The sequence below is a fragment of the Mesoplodon mirus genome (genome assembly GCF_964341445.2).
Source record: "Mesoplodon mirus genome assembly, chromosome: 3".
Classification (NCBI taxonomy): domain Eukaryota; kingdom Metazoa; phylum Chordata; class Mammalia; order Artiodactyla; family Ziphiidae; genus Mesoplodon; species Mesoplodon mirus.
The window spans coordinates 174358355-174376963 of NC_138978.1; the positions used below are offsets into that span (position 1 = coordinate 174358355).

General features: G+C 35.7%; 1 protein-coding gene across 5 annotated transcripts in view; it reads right to left on the bottom strand.

Moving 5' to 3' along the window:
* POU2F1 (POU class 2 homeobox 1) overlaps positions 1-18609 on the bottom strand; it is a 185168-nt gene that overhangs the window by 93060 nt on the left and 73499 nt on the right. Inside the window, exon 1 of one of the 5 annotated variants that reach the window (XM_082614243.1) lies at positions 17051-17144. The exons of the other annotated variants lie outside the window; for them this stretch is intronic. The gene's annotated coding sequence lies outside the window, so the exon portion shown is untranslated. Of the gene's footprint in view, positions 1-17050; positions 17145-18609 lie in introns of those variants that run through there. 5 annotated transcript variants of the gene reach the window in all.

The window sequence follows — 18609 nt, forward strand, 5'->3', positions numbered from 1 at the left end:
AAAGCTGTAGGCATAATTCTCAACAAGTCATAACCTGTACAACTCATATCCTGATTTCCACATCTAAAAATTAAAAATTATGTCACAGGTATTCTATGTAAATCTTCTATGCATTTTCTATCGAACTGTCAAGAGTTTAATACACATACACAAAAATAAATAAAACCAAATCCTGATTAATTGTACAACTATGAATGTTGTACATTGGAATGGAATGGAAGAATGTTTAAATGACATTTACTGTGAACTGAAAATTACAGATATAATGTCTAATTCTAAAATATAATGCTAAAAATATTTCAGAAAGGTACTTTCCTTTCCTTTCTTGAGTTCCCAACTTAGTAGATGTAAAAGAGTAAATACAAGTAAATTCTTTTTTTGATATGTGAAGTTTGTTTTTTCCTCTCTGGGCACACTGAACTGACTGTATGAGTCTAATACACAGTCTACAGGTTGCTCTTGGATCGAATTCTTGACATCAGTTTGTTATTTTAGTCATTCACCCTTTTAATAGTGATTTTTATCATGCTGTACAAGTATTAGTACTACCCTGGGTTTAGGCCATGCCTTCCAGCTAAAAATTCAAACATTTTCAGAACTATCATTTTATTTTATCCTGAGCTACTGTAATGGTGATGGGGGGCAGCCTCAATTTTTCAAGCAGGAAAAATTACCTACAGGAAAAAAGAATCATTTGTAGAGGTTTTAAAACTAAGATATCAGAGACCTGGAGTTCTTATCATCACCTGGAGAGGTGACCAGAGTAACCCAAAGAGGTTTCAACAATTTTGCATACAAACAGAAAAAACTCAACACAAAATTGGCCACCATGGTCACAGTAAGTCTAAAAAACAAAGTGCCTCAATCTATTTTAAATCTTAATCACCAAAGAGAGTTTATATATTCAAGCCACACATCCCCCTCCCCAAATCTTGTTGTTCTATAGGAAAAACTCTAAAAACAGGCTTTCCAGCACTTAAAAATTGTTTCCTGAAGAACAGAAGTTGATTTTTTAAAAATAAAAAAGGCTAGTATTAGCCAAAATTTGAAAACAGTTAACAGTTTCTAAAATCTGGAAATTGATCAACAGTCCTATTGCAGTAACCATTCCAATTACCCTCTCTGCATTAGCATTTATGGGAACAACTATGCACTATGGCTCCATCTTATTTTTCACTAGGTATTTTTTATAGAAGACATTCACATTCGGTATGCAAAAATTTTTTTATTAATATGTACATATTATTTAGGTACACTTTATACCTTGTTTCAGATTTAGACTGTTTTTAGAACTACATGAAATGCTCTCAATAGAAATTTCCAAAAAGCAAAAATGTCCTCCATTCAAGTTGAACTCTAAATCCACACTATTTACTGAAAATATCCTCTGAACCAGAAGAGCTAGTGGTAGGGAGGGACCTACTGCAAATTCAAGCAGGCTTGTGCTTTGCAAATGCTTTCCTCCTTCCCAGCTCAATCCACTTCTCCCCCCTCCCCCGAGTTGGTTGCATATGCGATTAAGCATTTATGCATAGTCAACTCCACACACGCTATTTCCATATTAAAGCTTATAAGAAAGAACCGTGCTGGTACCCACCTAGAACATAGTCACTGCAGTCCAGCATTGCTGTGAAATCTTCTAGAGGTTCAGACAGTCCAAAGCAAGGAAGAAACAGGTAGCGGTTTGGGGTAGGGGAAAGAAGGTACTATTATTTCTAACAAATCTACACTATATTCTTAAAAGAACAAGGGTGGGAGGTGGAAAGTGGATTGGGGGAGAAGCGAAATACAACTTCAGTTACACCATAGCAATCTTCAACTGAATAAGGAAACTTCAGTTGCTCAGAGGAGTTTTAGTCTCTCCTACCAGCTAGGACTGACATTGTCAAGGCAACTGAAGCATGAAAAGTTCCTCTTTTTGTAATAAAATAGAAACAAAGATTGCAGCTGGCAGTTTCCATAATGAAGCTTAATCAGTATGCGCGTGATTAGGGCCTTATGCAAATCTCTCCTCGTTAGCACAGCAGCCAGTACTTTGAAGTCCACGAACAATTCATTTACAGAATACACTGAAAGCACTCCTTGCATAATTTAAATCATTGCATAAATATTTATCAGTCCATTTGCATATTAATTGGCAGTGCATGAAGGGAAAAATTATCTCCTGAGTGCCAGCATAATAATTAGGAGGATGAAATGAGATTTCTTCCAATGGCCTGGCTTCTTGGACCTAACTTGAGATAGTACCGGGGGAGGAGGGAGGGACAGGAGACAGAGTTCTGTTAAAATGCCACTGAAATGACACGTACAAATTAGAAACAACTCTACAGACTTAAGCACCTTTAATCTTATTCCTGCTGGCAACAATGACTTCAGTAATAAGGGGATTTGCAAAAAGCTTTCTACACAATCCAAATAATCCCAAGGAAACAATTAGCAAGGTAGAAGCAGAACATAGGGCTGTCAAGATGGTGCTAGCCTACTGATAGAGAATTTTCCGAATATTAACATACACTGTCAGGTGAAAGTCCTACTTTAAAACGAGGCACCAGTTTAAATCCGGAAGCAGTGTAGGATCTATAAAATTATCTTCCAGAGTATGAAAATTCATTATCTACAAACCCTTTTATACTACCAAATTAACCAAATAGATTAGTTGAATGCCACATGTCATACAATATCCTTCCCCCATCAAAATCAATCTAAAGTGTAGGACAGTCTGTTATTTACAATATCAATCATCAAAATATGGGTCATGTAAATTGTGGAATTAGTATTTCCAAGTAAATTTCACTTAATGTATATGAATCTATAGACTTAGAATACTTACAAAAGAATATATTTATTTAAAGTGAATTTACAAGGTAAAACATCAACCCCAAATTTTTTAGGCATTACCGTATGACAACATGCCAATGTTATCATCATAGACAATTCAGGAGATTGATAAAAACCCATGAAATAGGCATTATTACCCCCCTTTTAAAATAAGGAAACTGAGGCACAGAGAGCTGAAGTAGTTTAATGTCACACTAATAATCTGGAGTCAGGATTTAAAAGCAGATTTTGCTGACATAAAAATTTGAGCTCTTGGCTACTATTATACCTATGGACAAGTTATACATTTAAGGAACTGGTAGGCATGGGGGGCTTGAATCAAGCAGCAGACTAAAATAGCTTACTTTCAGTGTAGTAAGGAAGCCAATAATTGGTGACAACAATTTTGTGTTTAAAAGTCAAGTGTGTATGGATACACAGAAGAGTGCACTAGACTTGAGGAGAGTTCTCAAGGGTATTATTCCATTAACAATTGCTTTTATTTAGAACTAATCTTCAAGGATGCCAAGTGTCTGATTTTTTAAAATATATATGTACCTGGGCCTCCCTGGTGGCGCAGTGGTTGAGAGTCCGCCTGCCGATGCAGGGGATGCGGGTTCGTGCCCCGGTCTGGGAGGATCCCATGTGCCGCGGAGCGGCTGGGCCCGTGGGCCATGGCCGCTGGGCCTGCGCATCCGGAGCCTGTGCTCCGCAGCGGGAGAGGCCACAGCAGTGGGAGGCCCGCATACCGAAAAAAAAAAAAAAAAAAAAAATATATATATATGTACCTTTTCCCAACATCAAGGATGAAATTAAATTCAACATGCATATGAGGAAATGAAAGACAACATTTCTATAAGGGACCTTCAAAAGATTTCCCTGCAAGTCAATAACTTTGCTAGGAACAGAACCAAAAACCTTTCTTAACTTTTAGATCAGCACTCTATTTATACTGCTAGTTTTTCTGTTTTACAGAACCACAAAATCCATATAAGGAGAGGGTTTGGGGGAGAAATTTAACAATGACGTGTAGTACCCATGAAACTTTCCCTCTTTGAACCTTCCTTTTCTCTTCTGTAAAATGATACTATCTTTTTCATGAGGCTGCTGTGAGGATAAATGTGCTTGTGCTTCTCAGATTAGACCTTGGACTGGAGCACGAGGTAGTTGTGCCAGGGAAGACATCAAGACACACGATAAACATGGTGCATCCTTTAAGAACATTGATTTTATTCAACAATGGATCATAATACTTTTTAGTAAAACAATCAAGAATATATTATGGAACAGAATTCAAAAGAGTTTTTAAGGTAGAATGTATTGGATTACACAACTTCTACTTGGTGGGAAAATATGAGAAGAAATGATGAATGTGAATAAATGTTTCTTTCCTTCCTCTTCTGCCTTCATAAAATTTTACATTTATTGCCTTTATTTATCATAGAATCTCTCTGCATCTCACCATCTACCTTTTTGTACCACATGCAGTAATACCTCTAAACTACCTTTCTTATGCCAATTAGGTCTTTCATACATTAGTTAAGGATGACTTATAGCGACAGCCAGACAATCACTGCCAACTAAGGAGTATTTGCTGGAAGGTACCTTGCAGGGCAGGACTTCAGTAGTATAATAATCCTCCTCCCCCTCAGGCCAAGAGAGTCCCACAGGGTCTCTGCACAGCAGGCCTATAGCTCACTAACTCACACAGGTTACGATGCAAAGTGGGACCTCCTTCCCCTCTGCTGAACAACTCACTATCTTCACTGCAGGAAGAGGGAGAGGGGCAAAAGAAGGAGGCAGCACTGAGATGCAGCTATCCAGGGTGACAGGAAGCCTCACCTTACCCAGGCAGCTGACTCGGTCACAATGGTGGGGGTGAGAAAACTCCCCTCCTACCACTCTTGATCTAGGTACTTTGTGCATTGTAGAAGGCAGGCTTAAATACTAGAAGGTTGTCCAGGCCTTCTACAGTTGGACTGGGAGAGGGAAGGCCACTATTTCTCCCCTACAGTCCCTTAACCGTGGAACAGCTGATCTGAAAGAGGGAAAGAGCTTTTCCCACAAAGTCTCAAATGTTCACCTCATTTGGTCCTCTTTCTGAAATATCAGATTAAAACTTAACCTAAAAAGAATACCCTTTTTAAAAAGGAAAACCATTTTTGGGAAGTTTGTAGGATTGTTATTCACACTTCAGCATGAATTAATCCAATTAAATTGCTTTCCTTTAAGACCTAGTTTAGGAGTTGATTAGTGAGGTAATGGCTGTTTCCATTGGAAAACAGGCCAATAAACTCTTTTTTTTTTTAATTTACTTTTTTTTTTTTTTTTTTTTTTTTTGCGGTATGCGGGCCTCTCACTGTTGTGGCCTCTCCCATTGCGGAGCACAGGCTCCGGACGTGCAGGCTCAGCGGCCATGGCTCACAGGCCCAGCCGCTCCGCGGCATGCAGGATCCTCCTGGACCAGGGCACGAACCCATGTCCCCTGCATCGGCAGGCGGACTCTCATCCACTGCGCCACCAGGGAAGCCCCTACTTTTTTTTGAAGTATGGTTGATTTACAGTGTTTCACATATACAGCAAAGTGATTCAGATATATATATCTTTTTCAGATTCTTTTCCATTAAAGGTTATTACAAGATATTGATTATAGTTCCCTGTGCTATACAGTACATCCTTGTTTACCTATTTTATACATAGTAGTGTGTATATGCCAGCCCCAAATTTCCAATTTATCTCCCTCCCCCATCTCCCTTGGTAACCATAAGTTTGTTTTCTATGTCTGTGAGTCTATTTTTGTTTTGTAAATAAGTTCATTCATATAATTTTTTAAGTTTCCACATATAAATGATATCATATATTTGTCTTTCTCTGTCTGATTCACTTCACTTAATATGATAATCTCTAGGTTGATCCATGTTGCTACAGAATGAATGGCATTATTTCATTCTTTTTAATGGCTGAGTAATATTCCACTGTGTATATATATCACATCTTCTTTATCTATTCATCTGCTCATGGACACTTAGGTTGCTTCCAGGTCTTGGCTACCGTAAACAGTGCTGCTATGAACACTGAGGTGCATGTACCTTTCTGAGTTAAGAGTTTTCTCCGGATATATGCCCAGGAATGGGATTGCAGGATCATATGGTAACCCTATTTTTAGTTTTAGTTTTTAAAGGAATCTCCATACTTTTCCCCATAATGGCTATACCAATTTACACTCCCACCAACAGTGTAGGAGGGTTCCTTTTTCTCCATACCCTTTCCAGCATTTATTATTTGTAGACTTATTACTGATGGCCATTTTGACTGGCATATGTGAATGATGCCCCCTAAGGCTGCAATACTGGGATTTCAGTGCTTAAAAAAACAACAACAGCAACAAAAAAACCAAAATGGAATGTCTACCATTTACTAAAACTTTAGATGGGCGAATACCAAGAAAGAATTTACTTTATCAATTTGGCTATTAAGCACTGCCAAATAACAAGAGATCTGAAGGATAACCTTATTTCACAAAAAGTAAACTGAGGCCGAGAGAATGACTCTTAGGTGACACAGCTATTAAGTAGCAGAGAAAGTGGGGGTGGGGGGTATATAATACGGAAGTATGAGAGGAAAATAAGTACAATAAAATATGCTGAAACTCTTACCACATGACACAGAGTTCTGTAGTTGCTGGTCAATTAAAAAGGTCAACTTAAGTATAAAACCATTTATACATACCTTAAACATTTCATTTTAATACAAAGCACAAAAATATACATTCATTCACCAACCTTTTGATGTTGGACTAAAGCCTTTGTTTTAAGTTTGGATCCACTAATTTGAATTTCCCCTTCTTTCTGGGATAAATCATGCCCTTAATACACACTCTAATATTTCCAGTTTCAATTTCTTTAGCTTTGTTTTTCAAGCTTATTACATTTTCACATTTTATGTATGTGTATAAAATAAATATTAAAAACTCAAGAAAAATTTCATGAAACAATGCTCCTTCCTAGGTGTAATGCACTCTGATATGTTCTAATACATTTCTTCTCTTTTTTTAAATTGATTTAAACCTACTAAATTGATTTCATGACCCATGGACTGAAAAACTGCTTTAAAAGACACGTGAAGCGATCTGAGTACAGAATCTTTTTCCTTCTTACTTACTTTTTTTTTTAAAGAATAATTTACCCCTGATATTTTACAGCTCCCTTGTTCTCATCTAATTCAGCAGTATTTTTTTTTACTTATTACCCTTTATCAATCTTTTCAAAGCATTCAAGTTTTCACAGAAACATCACTTCTCTTTCCCTTGATTTAAATAATTATTTAAATTGTGTGATTAAAATAAGTATAAACCAGCATGAAAAGGCTTGAGAGCACAAACATGTAAATGACTCCTGATACCCATACAACTTCAGCAGCAGCAGCAGATATGCACAGACATACTAAGGAGTAAGCATTCAGCATGCTGTAGGGGAATCATCAGTATGCTTCAAGCAAGAATTCTTAGAGCATCAGTTAATTGGATCAGTCATTTAAGAGGTGGTTTGTTAAGAAAGCTACCACACTAGAAAGCAGCTAGTATTAAGTGGCTCATGCTCTGGTGTCTTCCTTAACCTGTGCTATCTTATTTTTCTACAGCCATGCCATAGCTCATTTACTGCTCAGTCCAACACTCTGGCATCTTTTCAGTAAACATAGTAACATTACAAAATCCAATCCTGAATTGCTTAGCTGTAAAAGCTTAAATCTTGTGTAGCTCTACTAAAGTTTTACCATTACACTAAATTTTTCTGTCTAGTCTATCTTATCATCCTGTTTCTTTACTTCTATAACTGTCTTTTATTTGTTCTAATGTAAAGAGTTTTGCAAAGTCATTTATTTCATGTATGAACACATTCAACAAGTATTTTACTAAGTGCTGCCAGACACCAGGATAGGAATTGGGTCTACAACGCTGAGCCACAGAATGCTTACAATTCAATAGTAGACAGAAATATCAAGCAATCATCTAAATACAGAATTACAAAGTGTGAAAATTCCATGGAAGAAAAGATCAGGTGACAACATGGCTTCAACACAGGCCTATAATTTGTCTTGACATCCTTGGCTACTATTAGAGTTCTCTAACTTCAAGAAGTGGAATGTGACTTTTTCTCTGATTCCATTTACTAAATCCATGAAAAACAGGCTTTGTTTTATTTAAAACCACATGCTGCTTTGTTTATTGTCATTCATCCTTTGAACTATTTTGCTTCACTTCTGATATTGGTAATTTGTGTCTTCTTTTTATCTCTCTCTTACTCCCAGGTTTCATAAATTTGTGTGAAAATACAGGTAACAAGTATCCCAAAGTTCTACATGAGATACAAAATCTAAAGATATACTCCTTCATTAAACTAATTAAAATGTTCTTAGACTAATCGGATGTTATTAATGTCTCTTACTATTAACAGTACAGTGGTAGTCATTCCATAAACATTTACTAACTCTCAAACTGTCTGAAATACCGTTCCCTCCCTATATCAACTAGTGAAAAGTCTATCTATGCTACAAAGACAGGCTCAAAAGTTATGACCACAGATCTTCATTCCCCTCACTGTCAAGTAACTATTTGTTTCCCTGAAATCCTATAGCAATGATAATATCCCCCTCTTTTGTTTTTAACTTTCTACTTTGAAATAGTTAAAACTTCATAGGAATTTATAGAGACAGGTCTCATGTACTCTTCATCCAGTTTCCCCCACTGGTTACATCTTACATAACTAACAGTACAGTGCAACTAAGAGTACAAATCCAGGAAACTGGATGTAAAGTTCTATGTTATTTTACTGTCACGTGTGTAGATTCACGTAACCACCACTGCAGTCAAATACAGAACTATTTTTTCACAAAGAATTCCCTGCTGCTACCCCACTATAGGCATATCCACTCCTCTCCCTCTGGCTATTCCTAATCCTTGACAATCACTCATCTGCCATCCATTTGCATAATTTTGTCATTCTGGGATTATACAAATGGAATCATACAGTATATGACCATTTGAGGTTGGCATTTTTTACTCACCATAACGCCCTTAAGACCCACCCAAGTTATTCTGTGTATCAACAGTTTATTCCTTTTCATTGCTGAACAGAGTAGTGCATGGTATGGATGTACCATAGTTTGTCTAACCATTCACCAATTAAGGGACTTTTTGGTTGCTTCCAGTTTGGGGTCATTACAAATAAAGCTGCTATAAACATTCATACATGGCATGTACATAGGATTACAAGCTCCACCCTGGGAGAAAGTATTTGCAAAAGACATATCTGACTCTCATCTATAATATACAAAGCACATTCACGTACATATTTTTATGTGGACATAATTTTTTTTTCCTCTGGGATAAATGCACAGAAGTGAGATTGCTTGGTCATATGACAAGTATATAATTAGTTTTAAAGAAAATTCCAAATATTTTCCAGAATGGCTCTACCATTTGACATTCTCAAAACAATGTATGAGAAATCCAGTTTTTCTAAATCTACATCAGCATTTGGTAGTGTCATAACCTTTTATTTTAGCTGTTTTAATAGGTAAGCAGTGATATCTCATGGTGGTCTTAATCTGCATTTCCTCAATGGCTTATGGACCATCTTTTTATATGCTTATTTACCATTCATATATCCTCTTCAGTGACATGTCTATTCTTTCTTGAATTTTTTTAGAATGCAAAAATCTCTCTCTCTTTTTTTTTTTGGCTGCACCACGTGGCTTGTGGGATTTTAGTTCCCCGACCAGGAATTGAACCCAGGCCCTCGGCAGTGACAGCATGGAGTCCTAACCACTGGAACGCCAGGGAATTCCCCCCAAATCTCTATTTTCTAATGGATTGGTTTTTTTCGGGTTCAGTTTTGAGAGTTCTTCATACACTGTAGATAATAATCTTTTATCAGATATGTGCTTTGCAAATGTTTTTCCTCCTTGTGGAGCTTGACTCTTCATCCTTTTAGCAGAGTTTTACACACAGAAAAACTTTTTAATTTTGATAAAGTCCAGTTTATCAATTTTTTTCTTTTATGGACTGTGCTCCTGGTGTCGTGATTAAGCACTTTTCACTAAGCCCTACATCCTGAAGATTTTCTACTGTTTTTATTCTAGTGTGAGGTTTAGGTTAAAGGTTCTTCCCCCACCCCTCCCCAAATCATTTGTCAAAAAGACTATTCTTCCTCCACTGAATTGCTGTTGTACTTTAGTCACAAATCTACTTGTGTGGCTATTTCCGGGTTTTCTATCTATTCCATTGATCAATGTGTCAATGCCTCTACGGATCAAACCCTGAGGTTTGATTCCTACAGCTATATAAAAAGTCTTGAAATTAAAGACTGCTTCTTCCCACTTTATTTTTCTTTTTCAAAGTTCTGTTAGCTATTCTAATTAGCCTGCATTCCTGTATTAATTTGAGAATAATCTTATCTATTAAAATCTTAACAGAATTAACAGATAGATGCTACTATATATAAAACAGATAAGGAACAAGGACAATATCTTTTAATAAACTATAATGGAAAAGAATCTAAAAAAGAATACATATGTATGCTTTTCAGCATATATATATATATATATGTATGTATGTATGTATGTACCTCACTTTGCTATACACCCAAAACTAACAACATTGTAAATCAGTATTTCAATCAAAAAAACAAAAATAAAAGAATCTTAGGAGCATTTTGAGAGGAACTGCATTAAACCTGTGTATCAATTGGGGAAGAATTTATCTTTCCTATGTTGAATCTCCTAATCCATGAACACAGTACACCTCTCCATTTCCCTATATCTTCCTTGATTTCTCCCATCAGCATTTTGTAGTTTTCAGCATAAAAGTCCTGAACATGTTCTGCTGGATTTAAAATTAAGTATTTTGTTTTTTAGTCATTCTTTTAGGGTAAGGCTGCTAGAAACAAATTCTCTTTGTTTTCCTCTATCTAAGAATGTCTTGATTTCTCCTTCATTCCTGAAGAATATTTTTCCCAGATATAGAATTTGAGGTTTTAAGCTCTTTCTGTACTTGAAAAATGTTACCCCTCTGTCTCCCAGCCTCCATGGTTTCTGATAAGAAATCCATTATCATTGGAATGTTTTTTCCCCATACGTAAGGTGTTATTTCTCTCTCACTATTTTCAAGATTTTTCCTTTGTCTTTAAGTTTACGTAAGTTTTATGATGTGTCTTACAGATTTCTTCAGGTTTACCTTGTTTGGAATTTGCTCAGCTTCTTGGATGTGTAGGTTTATGTCTTCTGCCAAGTTTGGCAAGTTTTCATCCATTATTTCAAGTACTTCTTGGCCCTGCCTGCTTTCCTCTCTCCTTCTCTTACTCCTGTTGTAGTCTTTTTTTGGTCATAATCCTATAGGTACCTGAGGCTCTATCCATTTATTTGTTCTATTTCTCCTTCTTGTTCATATTGGGTAATTTCTACTGTTCTAGCTTACAGATCACTCTGTCCCCTCCATTCTGCTGTAAGCCTACCCAGTGAGTTTATTTCAGTTACTATGGTTTTCAATTCTAAAATTTCCATTTAGTTTTTTTTTTGTTTGTTTGTTTGTTTTGCGGTATGCGGGCCTCTCACTGTTGTGGCCTCTCCCGTTGCGGAGCACAGGCTCTGGACGCGCAGGCTCAGCGGCCATGGCTCACGGGCCCAGCCGCTCCACGGCATGTGGGATCTTCTGGGACCAGGGCATGAACCCGTGTCCCCTGCATCGGCAGGCAGACTCTCAACCACTGCGCCACCAGGGAAGCCCTAGTTCTTTTTTTTTTTTAAATATAAATTTATTTATTTATTTTTTGGCTGTGTTGGGTCTTGATTGCTGTGCGCGGGCTTTCCCTGGTTGAGGCGAGCAGTGGCTACTCTTTCTTGTGGTGCATGGGCTTCTCATTGGGCAGCTTCTCTTGTTGTGGGGCATGGGCTCTAGGATGCGTGGGCTTCAGTATTTGTGGCTCGCAGGCTCTAGAGTGCAGGCTCAGTAGTTGTGGTGCACGGGCTTAGCTGCTCCGTGGCATGTGGGATCTTCCCAGACCAGGGATCAAACCTGTGTCCCCTGCATTGGCAGGCAGATTCTTAACCACTGCGCCACCAAGGAAGTCCCTCCGTTTAGTTCTTTATATTTTCTGTTTCTTTAATGAGGCTTTCTGCTTTTTCACTGAGACTTTATATTTTATTTTTTATTTCTTTCCTTTTACTGTTTTGGTGAAGAAATTACTAGTGGAAGTGCTTTAAAAAATTATGGGAATATGTGAAAAAGAAACAGAAACCAGCCTGAAATGTCTCCCATGGACAGACTTTTGGACAATTTGAACAAAGTAAATAAAAATAATAATGAATTATAACCATTACTCATAGGAATTCATGAGTCCATGCTGATATAAATAAATAAACAGAGAGAAGAGAACGTTCTTACTTACAGTAGAATGTCAAGAAAATTAACATTTGGAAACCATCATAGCAGTAAGTTCAGTCAAGAAACAACCGATACTAAATCTAGAGGGCAAAAATTTGATGACAAAAATTTACAGTTTGCCCACAAAATATATATTAATTACAAAGGGAAGAAGTGTTACTTGCAGTAAAGAAGCTTGGTAAACATCACCTTAATCGAGTGATCAAAGTTAATATCACTAGTCAGGGGATAAATCAAAATTGTGCAACCCCCCCAAAAAAAATGAGAACACAACTTCACTTCTGTGATATTCCTGCCACAGACACATAACCTGAGGAAGTATCACATAAGCCCCAATTCAAACACATTCCACAAAATGTATTCTTCCAAAGTGTCACAGTGCTGAAAATCAAGGAAAAGACTAAGATAGAAGAATACTAAAGAGACAACATGACAACTAAATGCAATGCATGGTCCTGGATTGGATTCTTTTGCTATGAAGGGCATTTCTGAGACAACTAGAAAAATTTGGATATGGTCTATGGATTAGTTGATAGTAATGTATTATTGTAAATTTCTTGAGTTTATGTTTGTATCATGACAATGTAGAAGAATGTCCTTATTTGTAGGAATTATACACTGAAGTATTTGGAAGTGATGGACCATCAAGTCTGAGACCTACTCTCAAAAGGTTCAGGGAAAAAGTTACTTGTATTATTTTGCAACTTTTCTAAAAGTCTAAAATAATTTTAAAAGAAAAAGATTTAGCAAAGAAAAAAGGGAAAACAAAAAGAGATCAACAAACTACCATACACTGTTTTATTATCCTAGTGGAGTCTTGCTCTCCCCACTCCTCAGAAATCTCTGATCACAAGATGCGTATTAACGCTGGCAACACTATAGTTCTTACAGAATTGTGAAATGTATAGATAACCTAGCATGAGAGTGCACCTGAAACAAATTAAACAGTATTCTGATGGACATCTCAAAATATGAAGGAGTCTACATTCTAAAGCTCTACATTGAATTAATGGAAGTTCAGTAAAATTTATACTCAGATCTAAGCACTGAGTATTGAACAACTTTCCACAGTTGGTGTCGTATCACTTATTATCCAAAGAAAGAAAAAGAGCTTGAAATCCATTACAATCAGAAACTCTATTAAATATTTTAGAAACTCAGTTAATTTTAAATAAAATCTACCCAGGCATAAGAAAATATTAGAAAATGAATTTTAAATGTGGTGTCATAGATATATTGTCATGTTCTTTTAAAACTACTATTTTAGTGGCACTACAATGTGTTATGTCTAAACTTCCTACTTAGGAGACCCTGAGCAAAGGACGTCACATCTGTTATGGGTTGAACTGTGTCTCGCCCAAGATGTTAAAGGCGAATACCCAGGATCTGTGAATGTGACCTTATTTGGAAATAGGATCTTTGGAGATGATCAAGTTAAGATGAGGTCATCAGGATGAGCCCCAGTCCAATACTATTGCTGTCCTTACAAAAAAGGAAAATTTGAACAGAGACAGATACATAGAGGGCAGACAAGAAGAGAGGCATGGTACAGATTCTCCTTCACAACCTTTAGAAGGAACCAACATTGCCAACACCTTAATCTTGAAATTTTTAGCCTCCAGAACTATGAAACAATAAATTGCTGTTGTTTAAGCCACCTCGTTTGTGGCACTTTGTTACAGCATCCCTAGGAAACTTAAGACATTTGAACCTTTATTTTCTCATTTGAAAAATGGGAATGATTATGCTGTCTCCCAAGACTGTTCTTAAAATTAAAATGAGAATATTAGTTATTTTGAAAATAATCAGGAATTATAAAAATGATAACTGTATTATTCTAATATCTTGATAAATATTCAATAAATACTACTCAAGATTTTTCTCCTGTTATAACAAGAAATTTTAAGTGATGCTTTTGAATATTTCCATGTTTTTTAACTGAGTTTTAATCCATAGGCCAGAAAATTATCTTTACTGTACATGGTAAGAACAGTTGTATTAATGTTTGAATTAGCTGAACATGGCTGAAGTAGAATTTGGTTTCCTTTTTCTTCTTTTTTCTCATGTTTTAATCTTTAAATAACATTTCTTAAGAAGTATGAGTTTTCTCTTTTGAAAACTTTTTTAAAAACTTTTTTTTTGAGATATGATTGACATACAAAAAGCCATACATATTTAATGTATACAACTTTAATGTATACAAACTAGATGTTTGGAGATAAATATACATCTGTGAGACCACAACTAAAGCCATAAACTTATTCATCACCTTTAAAAGTTTCCTTTGCGTCCCCCGCCCCATTTTTTAATTAAAAATTTTTCTGTGTGGGGCAAGAGCACGTAACTAAGATCTACCCTCTTAGCAAATTTTAAAATATATAATACAGTACTGTTAACTATAGTCTTCTGAAAACTTAAAATCTAACTACCCGCCCCCCGCCCCAAGGAAAAAACCCCACTAATGCCCCTCTGGCCACATAAGCACTATACAGCAATCCCAGGCAGTTGTGATTCAGAGCACTGGAAACAATCAACAGCACTGGGATGGCCAAAAGTGGAGGACAAAAGAATATGAAGGGTTTAACAAGTTGACCATCCAAACAAAAAGCAAGACATAGATTTGTGCATAATGCTTTCTTCTCTTTGCTCTACTTCCTGTACCGCTGTACTTTTCCATATATTAAAAATGAAAGCATGCATGTAGATGTGTATAGCATATGCCCAACAGAGTAGGAATTCAATTAATGTTTGCTGCCCCAGCCCTACTTCACCTCTTTCCCTTCTACTCAGAGGATGATGAGTAGTTTCAAGTAATACTTAGGGTAGTTAATAACTTTGTAATCTCATCATAATGTCACTGTATCAATAAATTTCATACCACCTTCACAAGCTCCAGTTAGTTAGAAAGAATTTAACTTAAAAAATAATAAAATTTGTCAATGTATCTCACCTTTTATAAAGCTCTAACACATGACCATCTAGAACAGAAAGGTACCAGAAAATCTACTTTATCTTATTTCTCATTTTGAATAGTAGAGATTAAAATGCAAATAAATTACAATTCTTTGGTATAAGATCTCCACATTACCAGGAATAAAACAGTTATGTGACATGGGCTACTACAAAATGTACTTTTTTATATCTCACTGTCTACATTCTGTGCATCCCCACCCTCTTTTGGCCAGGCAGATGGTGGTGGTAATTTAATGAAAGATTCCTGCGGAAAGGTGAATTTCAAGGGATAAATCAGGTTTTAAGGTAAAGATTCTCCTGGTTTGGGCAAACTCAGGTACTCAAGGTATTTTACTAAAGAAGAGGAATTTTCTTTATACTTCCGTCATTACATCTTCATTTAAGATAATCAGCTTTTGTTTATCCCAAAGCCAACCAGACACGTGAAATGTCTTAATTTCTGACTAATACTCTTTGCTGTAACATCAAAATTTTTTCATTAAGGGTGTCAACTAATTTTGAAAGGTCTGTTAAAAATATTTTAGGAAAATAATCATTGTTTGATGATCAACTATAATAAGCAAAAACATTGGAGAGACAAATGTTCAGTCTCATTAAATATACCTCTGGACTTGCTCAAAGTAGTTTAGTTTAAACATGTATTTATAATATACAAATATTATATACTTTTTGAGGGGGTATAAAACTTACACCTTGAAATTACATTATAAAATAGCTAATATGATTTCTATAGGTAAAATCATTACAGAGGAAGACACGGTTTTATGGTTTCTCTACACTACCTCAGTATGTCTCTAAAGTGCTCAGATTTTTGAATGGGTGAATTAAGAGAGGAAATAATTCCATAATTAGTATCAGTAAACAAGGGATAGGTTGGATTTATGATTAAATTTTAATTCCAAAAATAAACAGACTTCATAGTTTAGTAACAGGCTTTGACATCAGAGAAAACTGTGCTTAAACTCCAGTTCTAGAATTCTAAAATTCTAAACTATATTACCCTTCCTAAGCCTCAGTTTCCTCATCTGTAAAACAGGTACAACCATACTCCCAAGGGTTCTCCTCAGATTTGAACAAAATGTATCCAAAAGCTTCAATGGCCCCTAGTAGTTAATTAATGGTTGTTAATATTACTGTTAATAGATAAAATATTTTACATAGAATAAATAAAACCATTTCTTCTTTGCTGTTGCTACAGTAACATATTCAGTTACACAAAAGGAAAATCCATATGAAATGTCACTATGGTTTGTTTATTCCCTTAGGCATGTTAATTTATATTTAAGGTACTTAAAAAAATGAGAATTTTTAAAAGGCATGAGACTAGGAGTCTAGATTCTGATTTCAGCTCTACACTGGCTAAGGAAGCACTGAACTTCCTTAAACAAGTTACTTCATCATTGGTAAAATGTAGGTTATAATATTTTGATTATAGATTAATTTTATAAAACTATTATTTACAAAGAACTTCTATTAAACTACCACATAGGGATCATTGCTAATGTTATATTATCACGATAAAGATGATACTTAACATTTACCCTATTTGCATTAATTTCACAACTTTTTCAAAAGAAACCAGAGCCTAATCTAAGTATTAGGGCAATCCTAAACTATTTTCCATTGAGGGCTAGGGCACAGGCATTCTAAGCATAACTCAATTATATCAATAAATACCAAACAAATTTCAGAGTTAAAAATGAAATATATGTATTCAAGTCATTTTTATAGTCATTCCACAAAATTAAAGGCAATCATCATAAAACCTGGATTTATCAGAGGCCACTAAATTAATAGCTTTTATTAGCAGAAAATATTTACCAGGTATAGAAAGACTGCATTCTTTCTTTGAATTGATTCATTGAAAACTGAGAGTAGTTTGGTAATTAAAAATTCAGGAAAGCTCTTCTTACTTTTCCAGTCTATGAATACAAAAAGAGAAAAAGGCAAGACTGAGTAAGTTGTATAAAATAACCTAACACTTTAAGTGGGAACAATTACAAACAGTGGAGAACGCTGGATTACCCATCAAGGTATGGTTAGCTGCCTAAGCAGAAAGTGATTAGAGGCAGGCAGCTCTCTTGTGCCTACTTCCTCATCTACAAAATGGAGTTACGAGCACCTGCCCTTACTTCAGAAACGTGGAGGTAAATCAGAAAGTTCTTGGAACATGTATTACAAGGGGGTGGTCTTTCATGAAGCTAGATAAAAAAGCCTACTTAGTATCTTCTTTAAAGGGTATATTTCATTAACTTAACAAAAGACCCCAAAATCCAACACTAACCTCCCTCCAAATTTACAAGTATCTATTTCAACTGGCTATACCCACACACATAGATGATAGACATAAATGAATACAGATTGCTATCACTGTCTTCTGGGAAAAGGTGCAAGATTACATTTTGTCTTTGAAAAATGAGAAAGATCAATACTTGGCACACACAGGTGTGTAAATTTGCCATCACTGGTTGACCATCGCATTCTTTGCCATGAGGCCCCAGAACCCTAATAGTAGGTTCAAGCAGCCAGCCTTAACAGATGAAGAGGAGATGGTACATGCACTGACTCTTATTTGCCAACTACCTCTACTACATAGCTTTGTTTGAATTAGTACAACTAATCAGTAATTGGTATAAATTAGTATAAATGATCGAGTAGTATAACATTAATGAAAACCATCTAAGTTTTATATAACTGTACTCAGTACTCATGTTAACTAGATCATATAATTTTTTTTCTATACATTCTGTGATGTTCCTAACTACTTCATGAAACTTTGAACCAAGAGCTTAGTTAAGTTCAATGGTGCAAACAAAATCAAATATGTAAATAGCTGACACTATCTTCTTAAAAAGGAGTTATTTTTGTGAGAGAAGGGGCTTATAGTAGCTCATAATACTTGAAAATAGAGATCAACATGAAAATTCTGCCACCATTCTCCAACAGAGGTCAAAAATTTACTAAGACATTTTATTATGTTATACAACTGAAAAGAAAGTGAATTTTTTCTCTCTCTTGAAAAAAAATCTGATCTATATGTACTTTAACTTCTTTAAAAGAATTTTAGAATTGTTAAGTTGTAAGAGGATATACCTAAAACCAAAAGCAAAACAAAACAGAAACACATGGACAACTAAATACACAAAAACAAATATAAACTTCAGCACATCCACCAAACTCCTCCAGAGCAGGAACTATAATGAATAAGGAAAACCCACCTACCCTTCCTCCTTTAGACCAATGTGATGGTTACAAACTGACAAGCTCTTTCTGGCGTCCACTGGCACATCTACAGACCTCTTATTCTTTTGAAATTTCCCCAACTTAAATTGGATGCAAATAAGGCAGGTGTGGTCCCTACAAAAGTAATCCTGCTAGTC